Raw genomic sequence first — 21,387 nt, 5'->3', positions numbered from 1 at the left:
GGTGAACAATGTTTTCAGGACTAAAAGGTCATATTATCAGTCATTGTATGTCTGAGACAAGAATGTCTAAAGGGGAGGAAGTCTGCTGTCAGTTTCAATGGCCGTGTTCCATGTGTGACGCCATCCGTCAATCTTGGCATTTTCTGAACAGAATTTTGCAAAGACTGGATTTTAGTGTTGTCTGCTGTATGTCAGATGGGAGCACATGTGATGCAAACAGCAGTGTCATTAAGGACGAGGACGAAGCTAGTAGAGGAAGCAGAGGAAGTGGGTGGCAGGCTGGCAGCCTCCTAAGAAAACGTTGGGCCTAAGGGGGATTGATTTCCAGAGTGGGTCAGTACTAATTGGTGAGTACAGAAGCCCTCTTGAAAAGAAGGCTTCCCTCATTAAAATCATTATTTTCTGCGTGATAAACTCATACTTGAAATATGATGTCAATAACTATGCAAATGAAGTATTATGACTGTTTACATAATATTTAACTCATACTTCTTTTTGTTTTTATTTCAAATGCAGGGTTCATGCGGTCTTTTTCGGAGTTCGACTTTTCCAAGAGTGACCCAAGATTCCCTGATCCATTGCATGTTTCGGGTTTTGGTGCCTTGATCGTTTGTACACTTTTCTCCACATATAATTAAAACTTCCTTTTTGTTCTTAATTGAAACTTAGGGCCTTATTTGGACTTCAGCTGACTGATTAATGTTCTTCAGGTTTATGAAGTACTTTATTCTGTTGCCCTGATGGACATCCTGTCCACCAAGTTTAGAGATGTCCGCTGGCACCATTGACATCTCTGTATATTAACAGAAATCAATTTCATGGTGGTTCCTGTCTGTTGGAAATGGCGGTCTCTAGTTGACAGAGGTAGGTACCATTGTCCAAATAGGGACTCTAGCTTCTAGTCAGGGTAAGGGGGTTACACACTCTAGATAATCCCCTGCACACCCCCTTGGTAGCTTGGCACAAGCAGACAGAGTTATCCCAAAGGCAATGTTTAAAGTATTTGTAGCAACACTCACAGTAACACAGTGAAAACATAACAAAAGGACACCACACCAGTTTAGAAAAATAAAGTATATTTATCTAAACTTGCCAAGAGCAAACTACAAAAAGCCAACATACAGATATTCAGAAAAAATGTCTTTCAAAAGGATATTGCAAGCATAAGCTTGGAGGAATCAAATATGACGACGGCTATTGCGACGTCGTGATACCAAGAAATCCAAAGTTCGGTGCCGACCGTGAAGATTGCGGCGTCAGGCGTGGAGTTACGCGGACCCCCAAACATACAGTACCTTGGAAACGAAGTCGGTGACGATGCACGGCATCGAAGATGGATGATATCGTCTCAGTTGATGAAGTGGCGTCGGCAAGTTTGTAGAGTTGCCCTCAGCGGTTATCAACGCCGCGATAACAGGATGTAGGCGCTGGCGATGATGAAGTCGATGCGAGCGCTGGCGTTGGGCATGTGCGATCACTGCCGGCGTCGGCAGGCGTCGTAGGGCAATGGAGCAACGGAGCAGGCCAGGCGTGGCGTCGTTCACTTCACGAGCAGCTCCGCGGGCCTCGGTGCAGGTCGTGGCATCACAGTGGTGTCGTCAATGGCATCAGAAACAGGTTGTATTGCTTCTCTTGGGTTTCTTCCAGCTCCCAACAGCAGAAACAACCTCCAGAGGCCCAAAACTGACACAGGCACCTCAAGGCAGGTCAGAACTCACAACAGCAAAGTTCAGGGAAACTGGGGGTAAAGTCTTTGTGTCCCTAAGACTTCTGAACAGAAGGCCAGCTCACTTAAGGCCCTTGGAGCAGGGGACACATCACACAGCAAAGTCCTTCTCCATTCCTTCGCAGAAACAGCAACTGCAGGCCAGTCCCAGACACACAGCAAGGGCAGTACTTATACTCAGTCTCTTCAGCTCTTCTCCTCGGCAAAGGTGCCCCTTGAACTCTAGGAATGATCTAAAATTCAGGGATTTTATGGCTAATACTTATACCCTAAAATGTCTTTGTTCGCTTTGTGCAAAGGGCTTTGAGCCCGGTTCAAATCAGTTCTGAGGGCACTCTGCTAGTACACTTTGTTGTTGGTTAGCTTTATTTCGATATATTTACATATCATAAAAGCATTACAATACAACAGTAATAACAAATACATAAAAATCTAACAATACACATTATATAAAAGCTACAAGGACAATAATAGGCCATATAATAAACTATTTGCCTGACGTAAAAACAGAGTAGATGCAGATTCCGACAGAACATTTTACTGGAGCAAAAGTTTCTTTGCAGTTCTTAACCGCCAAGCCCAACCCAGGAATTTAGCCAGACAGCAGGCGAACAAAGGACGGGCATCCGATCGTAATATACGTAGAGCCTCCTGATGTGATCTAGTACCAAGGCTCCTACATAATGATTTCAGCCATCTGGGAACTACATATGCGGGACACTCAAACAACAGGTGGGCAGTGGACTCAACCTTTAATTCACAGAAAGGGCAGTATGGTATGGTTTGCAACGGAGGCTTCCAAGTGGAGGTTAGCTGCCCCAATGGAAGAACTCCCACCCTAAATCTAAAATACAGTGATCTGTCCCACGGATTATGGATCAAGTCCAGGTAGGGTTCTCTGTAAGGGAGCTCCTTAATTACAAAAAACTCTAGAGCTGATCTACAAAGATTGGAGTTGTTCGTTCTCACATTAGTCTCCCATGCCCAATATAAATTCTTGAGCACCTGCTTTGATGGGGCTGTCCTGTTGACCCAGGCGTCTCCTAAACCCAATTCATAGAGAAGCCGCTTGACTTCCCTAAGCCAGCCAACCTTATGCCAACCAGGTAGAGCAAGGAGTTCTCTTAGGGCATCAGCATAGCTGCATAATTCTGGGACATTCCATATCCGGGCCCATAATAGGAGGGGACGTAGCCTAGCTTGCTCACTTATTGGGCGTGTGCCTGCATCAAGCAGGAGAGGGAGTGTGGGGGTACTATGAGGCAACTTCATAAGATCTTTATGAAAGTTGTTTTCGAGGTAAGTTAAAGTGTTAACTCTCTGTACACCCCACAATTCCACACCATACAATGCAGCACTCACCACCCTTGCCCTGTATATGTCTAATAGTGCCCCAATGGGTTTAAGGGATGAGGCGTGTTGTTCTTTTAGCAGGGCCCCTGTAACCCTCTTGTGAGTCAAAAAGATTTTTTGATGATGGGCCTTCCAGTTCATGGAGTCACAGAGTCTTATGCCCAAATAGTCAAACTCCTTAACCCTATCAAGGGGGACAGAATCTAAGACAGGGGGGATAACGGATTTCCTGGGAGGGTTTAGAACAAGGAATTTGGCTTTGCTTATATTGATAGCTAGGCCCTTGATGTCACAAAAGTCCTTAAAGCTAGAAAGCAACTTTTGGATGCCAACAGGAGTCTTTGAGATTAGGAGGGTATCATCTGCAAATAGGAGCGTAGGTATTTTCCTTCCAGCCAGGGAGGGTGCATCTGTTGGTTGTTGAAGAAGATGCTCAACCACTCCGTTTACGTAGAGTGAAAACAGAGTGGGGGCTAGCACACATCCCTGGCGGACACCCCTATCTACAGGTATGCAAGGTGTTTTTTGCCCCTGATCACCCCACCTAATCTGAGCAAAGTTGCGCTCATGGAACTTGATAAGCAAACCCAGCAAGTAAGGGGGGATACCCAGCCCTTCCAGAACATTCCACAGAAGGGCTTGTGGGACCAGGTCAAAGGCAGTCCGTAAATCGATGAAAATTAGATACAAACTACCCTTGCCCAATACAACCACTTTCCAATACAACATTAATAAGCGAAATGTCTGCTCGATTGTACCCGTTCCTGATCTAAATCCGGCCTGGAAATCCGATAGTACCTGATTTTCTTCAGCCCAATGGAGGATCCTGCCTAAGATTACTTTGCCTGCTACCTTTTGTGTTGAGTCGAGCAGACTGATTGGACGGTAATTGGCTGGGTCGTCCCGACAGCCTTTCTTAAAAATCGGGACGACCTCAGCACCCCTCCAAGAGTCAGGTAGGCAGCCTCCTAAAACAGCCTCATTCAGGAGTGAAGCAATTAGTCTACTCCACTCGCGTACGTTTTCCTTCAACAGATCGCCAGGAATGCCATCCGGGCCAGCAGCTTTGTTTATACCAAGGGACCTAATTGCCCCTTCTACTTCGTTGATACTAAAGGGGTAATCATTGATTGCGCTGGTTACCGGCAATCTAGGTAGGGAGTCCGTGCTAGATTGTGATACAACTAAGGGGATAGAGTATAGCTTAGAGAAGTGGAGAAACCAAGCCTCCCCTGAGATGTTACAGGTCAGTTGTGCATCAATGGGATTATCCCTGGCTCTCATCAAATCCCAAAACCCCTTAGAGTCTTTCTTGGAACTCGCCTTCATTAGGTCACTCCAAAAGATGAAATCATATGCTTCCTTGGCCAAAACTATAGTTTTTTTATATAATTTCCTGGCAAGTCTAATTTTCCCTGGATCTTTGGATTTCACAGCAAGAATGAGCTCCGTTTTAGCGACCCGACATTCTGAAGTATACCATTTATCTCTCGCCCTAGAGACACTTCTCGTCCCGGCCCTTACCCTATTTTGCGGAATGATAAACAACTCACTTAGGGCCGAGATGGTTTCTGTAAAGGTCGCTAGGGCAGTAAGGTCGGTTTTTTCCAGAACATCTAAGTTCGACCTCATAGCCACCATTATGGTCTTCGCGTGTTCCATCCTACCCTCGTCCGCTGCTACTTTAGCCCATTTTAGCCGCCTACCACAATTGGAGGGAACAAGTTCATGGGATGATTTCCATGCAGAGGCGGCCTTGACCTGGTTCCCGACCTGCCACGGTGGGGTAAGAGTTAGAGACAAGGGATTATGATCGCTATCACAAGAAGATAAGACTTCCATATCTTGGTGGAATGGCCATAAATTGTAGTTCAGCATGATGTAATCTATTCTGGAGGTATGTCCCAGCCTATTGTAGGTATGCGCTCCCCTTAGGTCTGAGTTGGAGCGCCCATTAGTTGCTCTCAGGGCGTGTTGCATACAGAGAGAATTAATATCAATCTGCGTCCATTTTTGGATCGGGTCTAAGGCAAGCGTGGGGATACCTCTCCTTGTGTCATCTTCCCAATTATCTAGTATATCCTCACTTGCCAGAGGCTCAAAGCAGCAGTTAAAATCGCCTGCAAGGATTACATAGGAGTCAATGTTACAGGATTCAAGTTCACTATTTAGTCCTGTTGAAGATAACATTGATACCCCTCCTCTGGCCCCCCTTAGATAGAGGTTAAACACTTCTAACTTCCTGCCCCCCTGGCACTGTATAGTTAGTCTCTGGAGATCGGGGGATTGGGTGGATTTATGATTAACACTAAGACCCAGAGCAATACTGACCCAAATAAGTAGGCCGCCAGACGGGCGACCTTTACTGCCTGGTTGTTGAGTGGCTGGAACAAAGTAGGTTGTAAAGCCTACCCTGTGTCTAGGTTCTAAGCACCAAGTTTCCTGTAGGAGACAGATGCTAAAAGGATCCAAAAAAGAATTCCACTCTGGTATGTCAAAGTTACGGGCAAGCCCTGCCACGTTCCAACTTAGGATCTTTATCTGAGTTCTACCGGGGGTAACCTCTCTCGGCAACCTAGCCAATGTAGCGGGATCTGGCACTATTCCTGGCACTGTTACAGCAGCGATATTTTGTCTTTGGGGGGGCTCATTTTGGGATCGGAAAACGGCCCTGGTTATGTTGGGTCGCATGCCATCTGGTGGGGCCATTCGATGTGGTGACACAGGTATCATAGGAGAAACATCTAGATCCTGAACTGCTGCTTGGGATCCTAAATTATTTGAGAAGTTCAAAGCCCCCTCAGTTTGCTGGGGATTTAACATAGATTGTATAGATGTGGTAGGATTGATATCCTCAGAATCAGACGACAGGGATAAGTGATTTGAGGACCCCAAGAATAAGAGGCCCTTTTTAGGCACTGGAGATACAGATAGCCTTGGGCGTCAGTCAACATCCTCGAGGCAGCCGAACCTGTTCATAGTAGGGAGCCCTAGCCAGCGTCTCGATAGATCTCGATCTTTATCTTTATTTGAGAGCCCTCACCGTGGCCGATGGCGTACCAGAGACCAGTCGCCATCCTGCATGTGCGTGCTGCGTGGGGGATAGAAAAAGGACAGTGGCCTAGGTACAATAGGTAGACCTTCGCCATCAATAGCCCATGAGCAAATATGGTGCACCGTGTATGGATCCTCGAATGTTACCACTATACAGTCCCCCGGGCTAGATTTCCAAGAGGGACCCACCCATGGGACTCGACGGACCATTAGGACTCTGCTTCTCCGACCGTTTGGAATCGGTCTATTCACGTTGAGCCAGTGCATGGTCTTATTCTTCAGAGACCAGTCGGTCTCGTGCTGGTCATTTCCAAGCTGGGGGACCCCCGTCAACACAACCACATACTCATTAGCCTCCGGAGGGAGATCAATGTAACCCCCTCGAAAAATGTTCTTACTACGTGGGCCCTGGGTTGGTTGGTGAACAGCTTTGCTGGCATTTGGTCTTAGGGGAGCGCTAGCATTGGGATTTACAGGAGGTTGGGTGATGGGGAGCTTCAGTTGTGTAGATGTGAGGTCGACGATTTTTCGATCCACACCTATAGTTCGTGGTTTGGGGACTGGCCGCACTATAACAGGTAATGAAGATGGTGGTTGTACGGCATGTGGGGCTGGATCTTTCTCTAAGAGGCCTTGATGTTCTAATCCACGCAAGCCAAGAGTAGCCAGAGCTATAATGCTCTTCTCCATCTCCAACAAATTATGTTCAATGCGTGATAGTCTCAGGTCTAAGGGAGAGAGGAGTGTTTCCCAAACCAAGCCTATAAATTCCCCATCCCCCTCTTTATGTCCCTCAGTATGTTTACCATCACCCTCAGCAATTGTGTTAACAGATACAGAGGCAATTCCCTCTTTAGCTACCTCTGTGAGTGCCTCAATCGGAGAGGCACACCCTCCTATAGCATTAGTCACAGGTGCACTTCCCACAATGCACTGGTATGCCACAGCAATTTTAGATTTCTTACGCGAGTAAGCAGACCTAGAATTGCGTTTCCTTTTGGGTAGTTTACCTTCGGTGTTATTAGATACAGGTATCCCAAAAGTCATCAGGGAGGGGGAATTAGTGACTAGCTGACTGGAGGTGGCAGAAAATAAATTCTGATTATCAGACAGAGATGCGGGACACAGGGGTAGAGGTGAAGTGAGTGTGGTTGGACTATAGTGAACATCTGCCTGCGTAATTATGCAGTGCGGAATGGCCGGGCGCTCTGGAGTTACAGCAGTTGCTATGTTTCCCAAGGAGGATTTTTTTGAATTTGCAAAGTCCAGTGACAATTTCCTAGCAGCGGCCAAATCCAAAGAGACACGAGTCTGCAATTTGGATATTTCTTGATCAATGGCTAAGTTAGTACGGGTGATAAAATCATCCATTGGGCCATTTATTTGCGGCCCGCCCTTATTAACCCTACTACGTGTTGCCCGGGTACACATATCTAACAAAATAGAAAACACCCCTAGTATGCAATAAAAGAGCAAAGATATAGACCAGATGTCCGAGGGAAGGGCACAAGGGGTTGGGCCAGTCCAGTCCTCTCCGTACTCGAACGGCCTCAAACGGCCCGCTCTTAGCCCGGTCTTCGCCCCGAGCTGCGTCCCGCGCTGCGGGAGTTTGAGGATGTGATATAGGGGGCGTGTTGGACGAGGGGCGGGCCAGCAGGGAGAGCGGACGGATGGTGGTTCACGGTCTAGCAGGGACTCCTGGTACTTGGAGTCCCCTGCACGCTCGCAGCCCCGCCGAGCCTCTCACCCAAGCCGCCTTGCTGTCCCTCTGTGCTGGCAGACGGAGTCCCACGCACTCCTGTGCGATGCGGCACCCGCGGAGCGGGTGCGGCGAGATGTGGGCAAAGTTACTGCAAAAGAGACCGCCTGGTCAAGGATACCTTCGTAGGTAAGCGAGTTAGTGTCCCGCCGACGAAAGGTGCAGGGCGCCTTTTCAGCCCTCAGGTGGCCGAGGGGCGGGCCAGCAGGGAGAGCGGACCGGATGGTGGTTCACGGTCTAGCAGGGACTCCTGGTACTTGGAGTCCCCTGCACGCTCGCAGCCCCGCCGAGCCTCTCACCCAAGCCGCCTTGCTGTCCCTCTGTGCTGGCAGACGGAGTCCCACGCACTCCTGTGCGATGCGGCACCCGCGGAGCGGGTGCGGCGAGATGTGGGCAAAGTTACTGCAAAAGAGACCGCCTGGTCAAGGATACCTCCGTAGGTAAGCGAGTTAGTGTCCCGCCGACGAAAGGTGCAGGGCGCCTTTTCAGCCCTCAGGTGGACGAGGGGCGGGCCAGCAGGGAGAGCGGACCAGATGGTGGTTCACGGTCTAGCAGGGACTCCTGGTACTTGGAGTCCCCTGCACGCTCGCAGCCCCGCCGAGCCTCTCACCCAAGCCGCCTTGCTGTCCCTCTGTGCTGGCAGATGGAGTCCCACGCACTCCTGTGCGATGCGGGCGAGATGTGGGCAAAGTTACTGCAAAAGAGACCGCCTGGTCAAGGATACCTCCGTAGGTAAGCGAGTTAGTGCTAGTACACAACAACATCCTTTGTTAGTGTGGACCTTGGTCCCAGACACACCACAGGGGGGCGGAGCCAGCATTGTAGAAGACAGGCGCATCCCTATACAGGTACGGGTGCTACTCCTCCCACCACTCCAACTGCAGATCAGGCCTATTAAGCCTAGTGCTGACTCATCCAGACTCATGGAGCCTCGGCCAGACAGTCAATCCACAAACAGGCAGAGGCACACAGGAAGGTTGAACAAGAAAATAGCCACTTTCTAAACGTGGGATTTTCAAACACACAATTTAAAAACCATCTTTATTAAAAGATGTGTTATTGAATTCTGAGTTCAGGGGTACTAAACTCCATTTTTCCATCTTATCCCTATGGGAAGGTATACTTGTAAAATGTTACAAATCATTTCCAATTCGTCCTATGGGCAAGATAGCCTTTCAATAGTGAAAAACGAAATTGGCAGTATTTCACTTACACGACTTGTTACACACACCAGTACATGTCATACCTTTCACAAACACTGCACCCTGCCCAGGGTGGTACCTTGGGCCTTCTATAGGGACGTCCTATGTTTAAGAAAAGGGAAGAGTAAGGCCTGACAAGTGAGTGCACTTGCCAAGTCGACATGACAGTTAACAGATTGCTCACAGGCACTGTGGTGGCAGGTCTGAGACCTCTTTTCAGGGCTAATCATGTGGGTGGCACAATCAGTGCTAAAAGCACAATAGTAGCATCTGATTTACCCACCCTGGCACACTTAACTTACTGTACTAGGGACTTACTGGTAAAACACATATGCCAATCAGGGAGAACTAATCACAATATTAATTTACACATGGAGCACTTGCACTTTGACACTGATCAGCAGTGGCAAAGTGTCCAAAGCATCTAAACCAGCAAAAACTAAATCTAGCACAGCATCACAAACACAGGGGATAGAGGCAAAATGTCAGGGGAACCACACCAAGGATGCCAGGTCTAACACTGTTAAAGCACAGAATGCTTGACAGATAGTACCATTTTTGTTTCCCAAAAACACACTCCCAAAGTGGCGTTTTGTACGTTATTCGATGGCACCTACCCCATCAGGCCACCAGAGGAAGTATTCTATCAATGGAGGCAACAGGGTCTCTGTCGTCTAAATACTTCTGGTCTGCTCATCTCTAAATGAGTAGGGCAAACTCTAAGTCAAGTCCTTGGCTCTGTTTGGAATAATTATCTGCACTAATTGAAACCTTCATCCATTTCCAAAGTGTGCTGCCTTCCCAATCTGCATTCTACTAGGAAAGTGCTTTCAGAATATCAGTGCTGTGGGGAGAAAGCAAGTGACTGCACATTTACACAAACTATTGCAAGGTATATAGTACAATCTATTTGTAACATTGTTCTACATGAACTGGAAACTCTCCCATTCAAAATGGCCACTACAGCCTTTGCCTCTTAATGTTCTAGTCAGTCTCCAGTTTCAAAGGTCCTAATGTTGATTTAATTTCAGTTTACACTATGCGTGAAGTTTTACCAGCTCATATACTGCCTTTGCATACTGATGCAGCATAAGACTTACCAAATTTCATTACACGACCATAACAATTATAATCATAATCTTTAGCTTAGCCCATAAAAACAACAACCTTTAAAAATTATTCACCATCTTGATTACCAAACCTGGGTCCTCCAATGCATGTTTCTGTTGAGTTAACAGGGACTTGGATATTTAGAAAACGTGAGACAATTTCCTTAAGAGGACCTGATATAAAGAAATGCCAAATACATTTCTATTGCATCACTTTCTCTGAGACTTCGAAACCACCTATCCTGATACAAGAAAGTTACGACCCAAAGAATGTCACACATACAAAAATAATTACTCATGGAAATCATTTATCTAGAGCCTCAATTTGATAGGATAGAACATGAAATCGCATTTAACATCATTTTTAATATTTGATAGTAAGTACACATAGACACACATTACAAAGTAGTTTCAACAATGAACATTTGCTGGTTGCCTAGAGAGAGAGAAAAATAATAGAAATGTGAGATTCAGTTGTCATATCACACAACCAAATATGGTTGAGATATGGTCCATCTGCGATAATGATCTGGTCAAATCATTACTATAGCACAGCGTGCCGCAGAAGTAGTCAGTGAACCCTCCAGCCAAAAGGTTATTCCCTGCTCACCTTTACCAGTTGGCAAAGTGCAGGTTTGGGTCATTTAGGAAGCTTCAGTTCAAGGGTTCTGGCATTGAGGGGAAATTAAAATTCAGTCTGCCAGCATGCCAGCATGCCAGCATGCCAGGCCAGGAAATGGAAAAATGACAGCCAGCCCGACTCCTCCTCCAAGGGGCAATTATACTACCAACATTTCACGGTTGACACCCACAAAGTGTCTTTTTTGTCAGCCCATATGGTTTCCATTGGTTGCTCTCGATGTGCTGCTCATGGTGTGATGATCACTTCCACGCTAAGAAATCCAGAAACATTGAGCAATCCTTTTGCAAAATCATTAAGTTTCAAATGTTCATCCCTGGTTTGCAATCATGTTGATACATGTCTGTCAAGAATGTTGTAAAATCAAAAGTGAACCCATTGATATTGAATACAAAAATAAACTTCACAGAAAGTTCTCAAAGCGTCTATAGTGGCTTCTTCAGCTTGATTCTGCCTTTTGAGCAAGAAAGAAAAAGCATCTGGGCCTACATGAAAATTAACTGAATCATTATCACGTTATGATTATTATGAAGCACACATCAACAATTGTATTTCGATTTCTCTTGATTAATTCAATCACTATTCTTCTTAAGCAGTTACATGTAAATATTAGGCACTACTAAAATATTTTTTCAAAACATCTTCATATCGATCATTTTTCAAACCAAATATTAACATGTCCCTCGGAAATACACGTTTTTATCATATAAAATTAGAGAAAACTGCAGTTTTCCTTACTATTGATTATTACTGAATTAAGCATTTCAGGAACGTTATTATGCTACATCATTCATTTTGATACGTATTAAAAAATTTTCGTCACCACAATCTCTATGTTCACTAAGGTCAGTTCATATAACACATGTTTACATGCATGGTAAATATCATTGTTTCTTCTTTCTCTTTGTTTACATTTTGATGCTCTCATGTTTAAAACACTTCTGCATGCCTTTCCTATGCAGTATGAAATCTTACATTTTTCAGCTTAACCAGTTTACATATTTTCAGCCAGAAATTATTATCATAATATCTTTAAGAAAGTGAGAATTGATAGAGGCAAGCGTCATTTAACAGTTATGCTCCATCAATAACCAATAGTGGCTATCAGAACACAGTTGCTGTAGTTAATGGTGATTATGTGCTGCAATGGATGTATAAATCTACCGTCTTATTCCAGAAAAAGCATTACATGATTTTAAAAGGCCCTTGTTTTGGTAGAGCATCTGAGCTCTAACCCATGGAATAAACATGTCTAATTGCAGTAACACGACTCCCACACGGAGGTATTTGCCCAAGATTCGGCACCCTACTCTAAATGAGCACCAATCTAGCTAAAATTAAATTGGATGAAGTAGAGTTGATATAATGCCAAAGTAGTAATAGTGGAATAGAGAATATAATGACCACATGACAGTGCATGGTAGGTGTCCAACCAATTATTTATCAGAACTGAAACACTGCACATGTCGCCATCACAAGCCCTAAACTTCAGCAGCAGTCTTCATATATGAAGCACTACTGCTACTTTGACCAGAAATGTATGCGCATTTTGTTCAAAGTATTCATAGCAATAACTCATTAACACAATTTTAGACATCTCTGTTTGGAATAAAGCATAATACCTTAGAGGGTATTGGCAAGAGTTGGAGGGTGGAGGCCTAGATGTAGAGAGTAAGTCTTCTTCTGGGCTATTAATGTGTGTCTCCATTTGCTTATCATTTATGGAGGAAGTGTGCTTTATACCTGCCAAGTATGCATTGGTGAAAAGGTCTCAACCTTTGTTATAGCACCGCAGAGATCTTCCTAGTTCAAAGCTACTCAAAGTACTGCAGAACCAATCACGACAGTAAAAAAGACTTCCAGCTCTAATGGCCATCATCATAAGATTAATGATCGCCAAGGTTGACCATGAATGTGTCACATAACTTGGCATCAGACCTGCAGTGTACAGCACCGAAGTTTCTTCAGCCACAAGGGGGGCTTCCTTCTTCTATGACTTCACACTGTTTCATGTGCGGACCTGTTGTTTGAATGGCCAGTAGTCTGCTAGTTAAAACTTTTTGGACTACCTGTTGTGGAGATTGGGACCTCTGATGCCTCTGATTTACCAACCCTCAGATAGATAACAAATCTTTGACCGTCTGGATTCTGATGTTTTGTCTGGGTGACACTTCTTAAATTGTCTTAATTCTTGACTTCTCTCAATCTCTTCTCATTTATTATACTTACTCATTACAGTATTGCATCACTCACTCGGACCATTACAAGAATTATCAGGGCTTGGAACGTGACTTTGTGGCACCATAAAATTGTCAAGCTCATAACTTAAACCTCACTAATGAACTTTATATGACCACAAATGAATTGACAGAAAACACACTGGTGTCCTCACTCAAAATGGTGCATAGGCAGCCTAGGGTCTGGACTAGGACTCTAGAAAGCAGGCCATGAAACCATGCTGCCCCATAAATATGTAAGGCTATGAGCTTTAGTGCTTCTTCCCTGATCATAGATAAATGGCTGTGCTCTCAGAAGCCCAAAGCAATTAGGGGATTTGAGTATAACCTAGGTGACAACACCTTGCCTCCTTACTGTGTAATGTGCCCTAAGTCCAAGCGACCCGGTCTATGTGTCTCTGCAGAATTTGACAAATAATATTAAGAAGAGGGAGGGAGTTGGAATGGTCTGTCTGTGGAGATACTTGGTGAGGAGAGGTTGCTGATATATCTGGCATGAGAACCCATCTTAATCATTATACTGATTGTAGGGTAAAAAGGATAAGTAGCCCGGCGCCTTCTTTACTCCTGCACCAGTACCCCAATGACGCATTATAGAGTAGTCATAGTTTGCCAAAGGAGGTCAAAATACATATTAATTTCTTGTGAAAATCATTAATCACATCCAATTTTTGTGCTAGTCTAAACAAAATATTTATTGAGAAAGTACATTCTTTCAATACTTTATTTGTTATAAATCTCAAGAAGTAAATGCATCTCAAAGCCAACACGTGTTTTGAGTAATCTCCTATTTCTCAAGGCTGTGAATAAACATAAAAAATATTCATAAGATGAAAAAGAGTACTTAAAATCCACATATAGCAGCTGATCATAAGAGAGAAGAAAAAAAAGAAGAAGACAACAACACTTCACAATAATATCTAATATTCTGTATTCTTATCAAGCTCCTACCACTTGGAAATGTGCCTAACCACAGAGTAGGGATTCTTATAACAAAAACCATGATATCAAAAGTTCACATTACACAATACAAAATCATAAATTAAAGTTGGTTTCTCAATTTCTTAGGAGTCAAATAACTATTTAAAAAACTTTGTAATATTAGACCATTCATTTCTGAAGCTTGCTCAGATTTTATAAGGTTGAGACAAAACACAATATAGTTATTCTTGCAATAAAAACCATCATATCAAAAGTGTACAGTTTGTGATAGTAAACCATACATTCTTGATGATTTCTCAAATTTCATGGGATTCTGACAATAGTAAAGTGTTTTGTGATATTAAAGCTTGAATTCATAATGATTGCTCAGATGGCATGGGATTGGGACAATTGCAAAATATAATAATCTCCCAAGTTTTCAACTTTGATCCTACCATCAGTGTTCATACATGAAAAGGCTCCTTATTCTATGTACGAAATCCTATTTATGATCACATTAATTAATGGGGATTCATTTTTAACAATTTCAGATCTTAAATTTGAAAAATAACTGTTATCTAATCAAAAATGGCTTATGTGTAAGATCTCAAACCGAGCTACATTTTACATTATCCCTAATAAGTAAAAAACACATATTTTAATTTGACTCATTCAAGTTGATTCAACTAAAATATAACTTTAATCAATTCCAAAGGATATTTCCACATCATAAAATGTAATACTTTCACATTCAATAGGAATCTATTAAAAGATTGTGAACATTTCTAGTGAGTTTCTTAAATTTAGTGACGGAGTAAGATTTATAATGGACAAGCAAAGTTGATCTACTGACTCACCTGGAGAGTGGAAAGTAACTTTTTTTCAAGAATCACTGCAAGCTTGAGCTTTGCGGTAACACTTTGTCTCATCTATTTATACTCAGTAAGAACCTGCCAAAAATAGTCATGTAATCTCACCTGGAATCAGAAATCAGTATCAAAAAGATGTGTCAGTTAATTTGAAAGAAAAACTATCCCTGAAATCCAAGAGGTAACTACCCAACATGAATAAAACTGTCTGAATTATTTAAAGTAATTTAACTGTATATAATCTGCAACATCCAATTACAGCCATGGCATTTAGATTCATCAGTATTAAAAGGGTGATCTCAGTGATGCTATGAGAACAAATAACGAAAGCACAGTATTCATACAGTGTATTAACACCTATTTTTCAACATGAAAGTTTGGAATTGGAAATGTATACTATCACTTGGGCCAAAAATAAAAAATCTTAAACTGAGTTATCCATGTACCAAAAAAATTGCACTAAGCGGTATCAAACCCCTAAGGTACTCTGAAATAGGTCTACAACAGTGACAATTATCACTCCGCAGGTGTCCAGACAAATAAAGCCTTTAGGCCAGTAACAATACAGAATTGTGAATCAACTGAATAAATCCAGATACTATGCCACAATTGATGTGTATAGGCACATGTAGTCTTACAGTTGTGTCCTAATACAAATAATATGAAACCTGAAATTAATTATCTGCATCTAAAAAGTAGCACTGGGCAGAATCAATGTGTGTAATCTTTTATTAGATTATAGATCTCATCTTAATACCCACTAATTTCAAACCTATTTCCAGCCACTACTCATTTTCAGTCCTGAATTTTAACTCATGATCAACCACTACTCATTTCCAGGTCCTGATTTCCAACTTATGCCCAACTATTAATCATTTTCAGACCCAGATTTCTTACTCATCACCAGCCGCTACATATTTTCAGGCTCTAATTTCTAACTAATTTCCAGTCACTACTTATTTTTAGGCTTGGATTTGTGTCATGGCCATCATCTCATTTCTAACTCAGAGCCCAGCCCTGTTACTGCCTAATGTCACAACCTCATACCTCTCAAGGTCACATTTTGATTGCCAACTCTCTGTCAGGTCCTCCAATTTCTCCCATGTCACCACCTGATTTCTGATGCAATGTTAAGATAAATCCAGCAAAAGGTACAGCTCATTAGGTATAAACACTATAACACTCTTATTTCTTATTCAACCTCAATTTTTTAACTCAGGGTCCCTGCCGAAGAGATGCACCTAGAAGCTACACAGTGTGCTGTAGAAGCATTGTAAACAACCGGCACAGTACAATCCCAACCACCCTGCTCGAGGCACAGACTTCGAAATCTAAAATCCCTGCTGAGGTATTGCGTTTTGACAGACAAGTGTTCATTGCAAGTTTCAGATGATTTACAGATCATTATTTCACTTCAATGGTGTTTGGCTCATTATGCAAATTGTAGCCGATCGCTGCAAGGTGAGATGAAGTACATGAAAAAAAAAATTAACTTCTAATTCAAGCTTACAGCACAGATGTAAATAATATTCTGCCTTAATGGTCACACAGTATGAATGTTGTCTAATGAGCTGCTCACCGGGGAGAAGAATGGGCCGCACTAAATCATGGCCCTCATCATCGCCTGCTATGATTTCTCATGAGTCAATCTGGAAATGACACTGACATTTTATAGGTGCCACTATATGGATTTTTTTGGCTTCATTTCAATGTTATATTATCAGAATTTTTCAGCAGCCAAACTATGGCAGTACTTTGTAATTTGTTTGGTGAAATATCCATAGTCTTGTTATATTACGCAAAATATATACCACTACTATCTAGTGTAACTTTTCTGCTTGAGGGTATATCTCTCACAAAAATATTATCATCCAAGATACTAGCCAGAGACCGGTTGGAGGAGAAAATGTTGTGTTGAAGATAAAAATGTCACCCAGAGAGACATTTCTATTCAAACCACTCCCTCACTAGAAACATTCATTTGAAATTTGGGATTATTCTTAAATTAAGAAACTATCAAAGTGCGATATTTGGGAATTAAGGAAGATTATGCTACAGATTCCTGGTCCTCATTGTGTAGCTGGATGGGTTGCACTATTAATTGAATTTTAATTGAAAGTGAATGCTAACTTCCATCACTTCTCAGTCGGGTTAAAAAAGGTCGACCGGACGACCAATGGTAAGGAAGTGGGCCCAGAAAACGCTGTATCACCACACAACTCCCATGATTTTTTATGTATTCCCAGATTTACCAAACCTGGTAAACCTGGGAATGTGTCAAAAGATGCGCCTCCCCAGTAGAGGCATAACAAGGTGAAATATCTTTATTTCTCCTTGTTTTTCCCTCTCTATGTGTTCTGCATTCTGCATGGACAATACATCACAAAATGCATTGTATTTTGCATCAAGACCCCATCACATCCACCCAGATTTATGGAAGGAAATACTTGTCCAACCCCTCGGACCTGCCAATAAACAATGAATTAAATTAATTCTAAGCCTAGTTAATAAAAAGCAATGACTACTTTTCTTTACTTTAAATAACTTTATTCGACTGATACTACAGCCATAAAAGTATACACACATAAATATATATAAAATATATTATAATAATAAGTTACATCCACATTTTATTGTCATTAATAAGTTATATCACACAATAAAATTAAAATAAAACACTGTTAACACGATTTAGATAAAGTGCAAAGTGCCCCACGATCCTACAGCAGCACAAAAAAATCGACTTACAACAGTGCAAGTTTCCTCATCTGAGAGTTGCTGGAGAAAATGGTATGCTGGAACACAATGTCTTAGATTCCTTGATCTCAAAAATGGGGCCAATAACTTTTGGTATACCAATCATAAAATTTGCAGAAGATAAAAAAGTGAGCCAATGATTGTTTCGCAGCATTATCACATGGGTAATCTTGTGTCTAAATCTGACGGTTACCCTATAGGGAAACAGAGTAAGTACTTTACCGTATCCGCTCTGAACCAGAACAAAAGAGAGCGCTCCCAATTCCTTCTTGCTTTCCACAAATAACTGTCTGAGTTAAACCCCAAATTTAGCATCAAATAGTTTGGCAATAGTTGCTTTCTGAGACTTGCCCCTGACCCTCTAATCCTGCAATTGGGCTAGCAACAATGCAGACATCTGTTTTTTTATCTATAGCAGTGCCAGAGGCAGTCATAAAATGCATGCGAAAGGCCAACCCCATAAAATGAATCTTTCACATACGCCAAAAAAGGAATTGACAGGCCCTTGTCACATGCCAAACAGTTGGTAATTATGACTCTTGTTAAATGTGCTTCCTCAGTGCACCAGGCAGAAAGCCACAATAATGGTAGCCTAGTTTGAATAAAATCACTCAGATAGGTCAGACCCAGGTCACTATGGCAGAAAAAATCTGAAGAGGATGCAGTGACAGCCAAGATTCTCCGGAAGAAAATATTTTCTGTTCTCTGTAGTGCCATAAAATCAGAAATTCCCTAAATGCCCGCCCCTTAGGAGGCTGTCGGGGTGCATTGTGCAGCATACATTTGTAGCACCGGAACCAGAGAGGTTAGAGGGGTACTTAAGACTAAGAAGTGAGCCCCTTGACCTAGATAATGTTGCTGTGCTTTGCAAAATGTGCTGCACCCAAGAACCTGTTGCACTAAAAATGACACCTAGGTAAGATTTTTTTTTATTCTTAATAAGGTGCTTGAACTGACTATGATTTCAAAAGCCTGAGATCTCTTCAGACCACATGTCATTATAAAAGACTTCAAAAAGTTAGTTGATAAATCAAGAATAGAAATAAAATTCACAAAAGTGTGAACTAACATTTGCAGGGCATTTGGTGTACGGGCCATTAAAACTGCTTCGTCCGCGTACAAAAATGCTGGAGGCAGGGTACCATTTATCTTTGAGATGTTCAGGGGGCTGACTGCCAAATGATACTTAGATCGTTGATATATATATAATAAATAGTGATGGGCTAGTACGCATCCTTGGTGCACTCCGTGCTTGATCTTAATAATATCTGACATTTCACCTCTTTGACCGTACCGTACAGTTGCTATGGTGTTTAAATGAAGCGTGGCCCTCATATGAATTAGAGCCTTTCCAAGTCCCATATCATGAAGGAGTTTCCAAAGCCTATTGCGATTAACACAATCAAAGGCCATGGACGAGTCCATGAAACCAAAATATAAAGGAGACTGTTTGGCCACTGTATACTTGCCAATCACCAGGTTCAAATTTAGACACCTCTCCATAGTGCCAAGCAATGACTACTAATTGAAACAAACATGAGGTACTGCTCAATAAACCTCAGTTTTCAACATTCTATACGATCGCACAGTAGGCTTTGTCAGTTCACGTTGTTTACGATATGCTTGATTACTCACAAGAAATTAGCCTTTAGTCCATAACAAGTCTCCCTTATTTATAATCTCAGGATATTGAAATAAGTTAGATCTAAAGGTGATTTTAATGTAATTCAATAATTGAATGATACTTGCCCAAACTAATCATGGGCATACCCTGATTATAGCTTGACTAAGTACTGTTTCCTCCTTAACTCAGACTAAAAGCCAAATGAGCAGCGAACACAATTTTGAGACCTCTGATAAATATCCTTGGCCCAGCTCCTTAAGCTATGAATGCAGGAATCCCCCCGTGGCAAAGAAAATAAGTGTAGCATACATGTATTTTCCACTGTTTGTAATGTTAAATTGTCAGTGTAGCCCCAAATGTCCCTTATATAGGAAGCGGCTGAGAGATATTTAGAATGATACAATTTTAGCACTGCCAACCTGTAAGAAGCTGGATCTGTATATACTATGCCAAAATGAGGTATAATGTGCACAGAGTCCACTGGATCCCCAGAGGCTTTACAGAGGCTCAAGTAGATAATACTAATGCTATCTCTTGTAGTGTGGGTGAGCAGTTAGGCTTATCAGAGGGGGGCTGCTAAGCATTTGTTGTACACACACAGACAAAAATGATTACACACACTCAATGACTAAATTCGAGACCAAAGGTTTGTAAAAATATCACTTTTAGTATATTTTTTTCATAGAACCAAAGATACTTTGTTACAGGTGAATACATTCTGCAATATCAATTCTTTTCAATGTAAAAAGTGGACATTGCATTTTTCAACAATACAGTGTTAGCCTATGGGAGGAAATACAATCAGCAATATGCAGGTAGATAAATGATTTGCAATATTGAGTACCAGGTAAGGCTCAGGTAAGTGACAAAACCGCACCACCAGTGGCACTGGAGCTGCCAGGTGCAGAGGTCAAACTGTATTTGGTGCCAATTTTATCCAATGGAGAAATGGGGGGCAATCGAATTGGTACTACTTACATGTAAGCAACAGAGTTTAATAACCCAGTCTCTGAGAGTTAAGGTAAGCACAGGGGAGGGGGGCACAAGGCATCACCAAACTTATACCTCCAGAGGCACAGGGGGGCCTCAGAGTGCCAACACAGCATCTGGTGCCCAATGCAAACCAAATGGAATCTCGAAGTCAGAAAATGGTTGTGGACTCAGGTCAAGAGGCTGTTCGAAGTGGACCTACAGCTGTAGAGGTAGGATGAGATATGCTGGAGCATCAGGACACAGTTGTTGATCTCCCAAAAGGCCCTGGGGCTCTGGGTGCACAGTTATCTTCTGGTGTTGGAAAACAGCTTACCAAAGCAGGTTGCGGTTCAGGGATCATCATACAGAGGTTGCAGGCATCGATGTGGAATCCAGCAGGGGTCAGTCCACGCTGGACTCTTGCTTAGGAACACTCGGGAATCTTTGCTGGACTTTTGAGCCACTGGAACTCAGGCCATGGGCGTCGGCTTAGGTCTTTAAAATTGTTTTTCTTTTGGACAAGTCTGCTGTCCGAAGGAGATAAGGAGTCTTTATGGAAGGCAGGCAGTCCTCCCAGGGTTTTAGAGGTCGCTGGTCTGTGGGGTAAGTTGTGGAAGCTGCAAGGTTTGAAGTTCTCAGACAGGCTGGCGGGGCTGGGACCAAGTCAGTGGCAGAAGCTTCTTGTCATGCAGGGGTCAGCTCTTCTTTGTACTCTTCTTCATTGGCCATCGGTAATCTGAGTATTATGGTTAAAAGGGGAAACATCCTTTACAATGAAACTTTTACAACGCACTACCATTACGAAGCAACTTTTACAACGCAAACCATGACAACGCATAGCGCTGGGGGGCGCTCTAGGATAGGGAATGTATTTAATATACTATCCAACACCTTCCCTACTATCCACGGGGACTGGAGTTGGAATAGTAAATTAAATAAATCACTATCCAGCGCCTAAAAGCATTATGCGTTGTAATGGTATGCGATGTAAAAACCGCGTTGTAAAGGCATGCGATGTAAAAGTATGCGTTGTAACGTCATACATCCGGTTAAAAGATACCCCTAAATACTAATTTTAGGGGTGTTACAGTAGTCAGAAGGTATTAGCCATTGGGCTACTTACCTTTAGGGTGCCTACACCCTTTGTATGTCCACTCCCTCTGG

This window comes from Lissotriton helveticus, chromosome 1_1, assembly GCF_964261635.1.
Source record: "Lissotriton helveticus chromosome 1_1, aLisHel1.1, whole genome shotgun sequence".
In the NCBI taxonomy this organism is placed as follows: domain Eukaryota; kingdom Metazoa; phylum Chordata; class Amphibia; order Caudata; family Salamandridae; genus Lissotriton; species Lissotriton helveticus.
The sequence above is the reverse complement of the archived record's forward strand: the minus strand, read 5'-3'. Positions refer to the sequence as shown.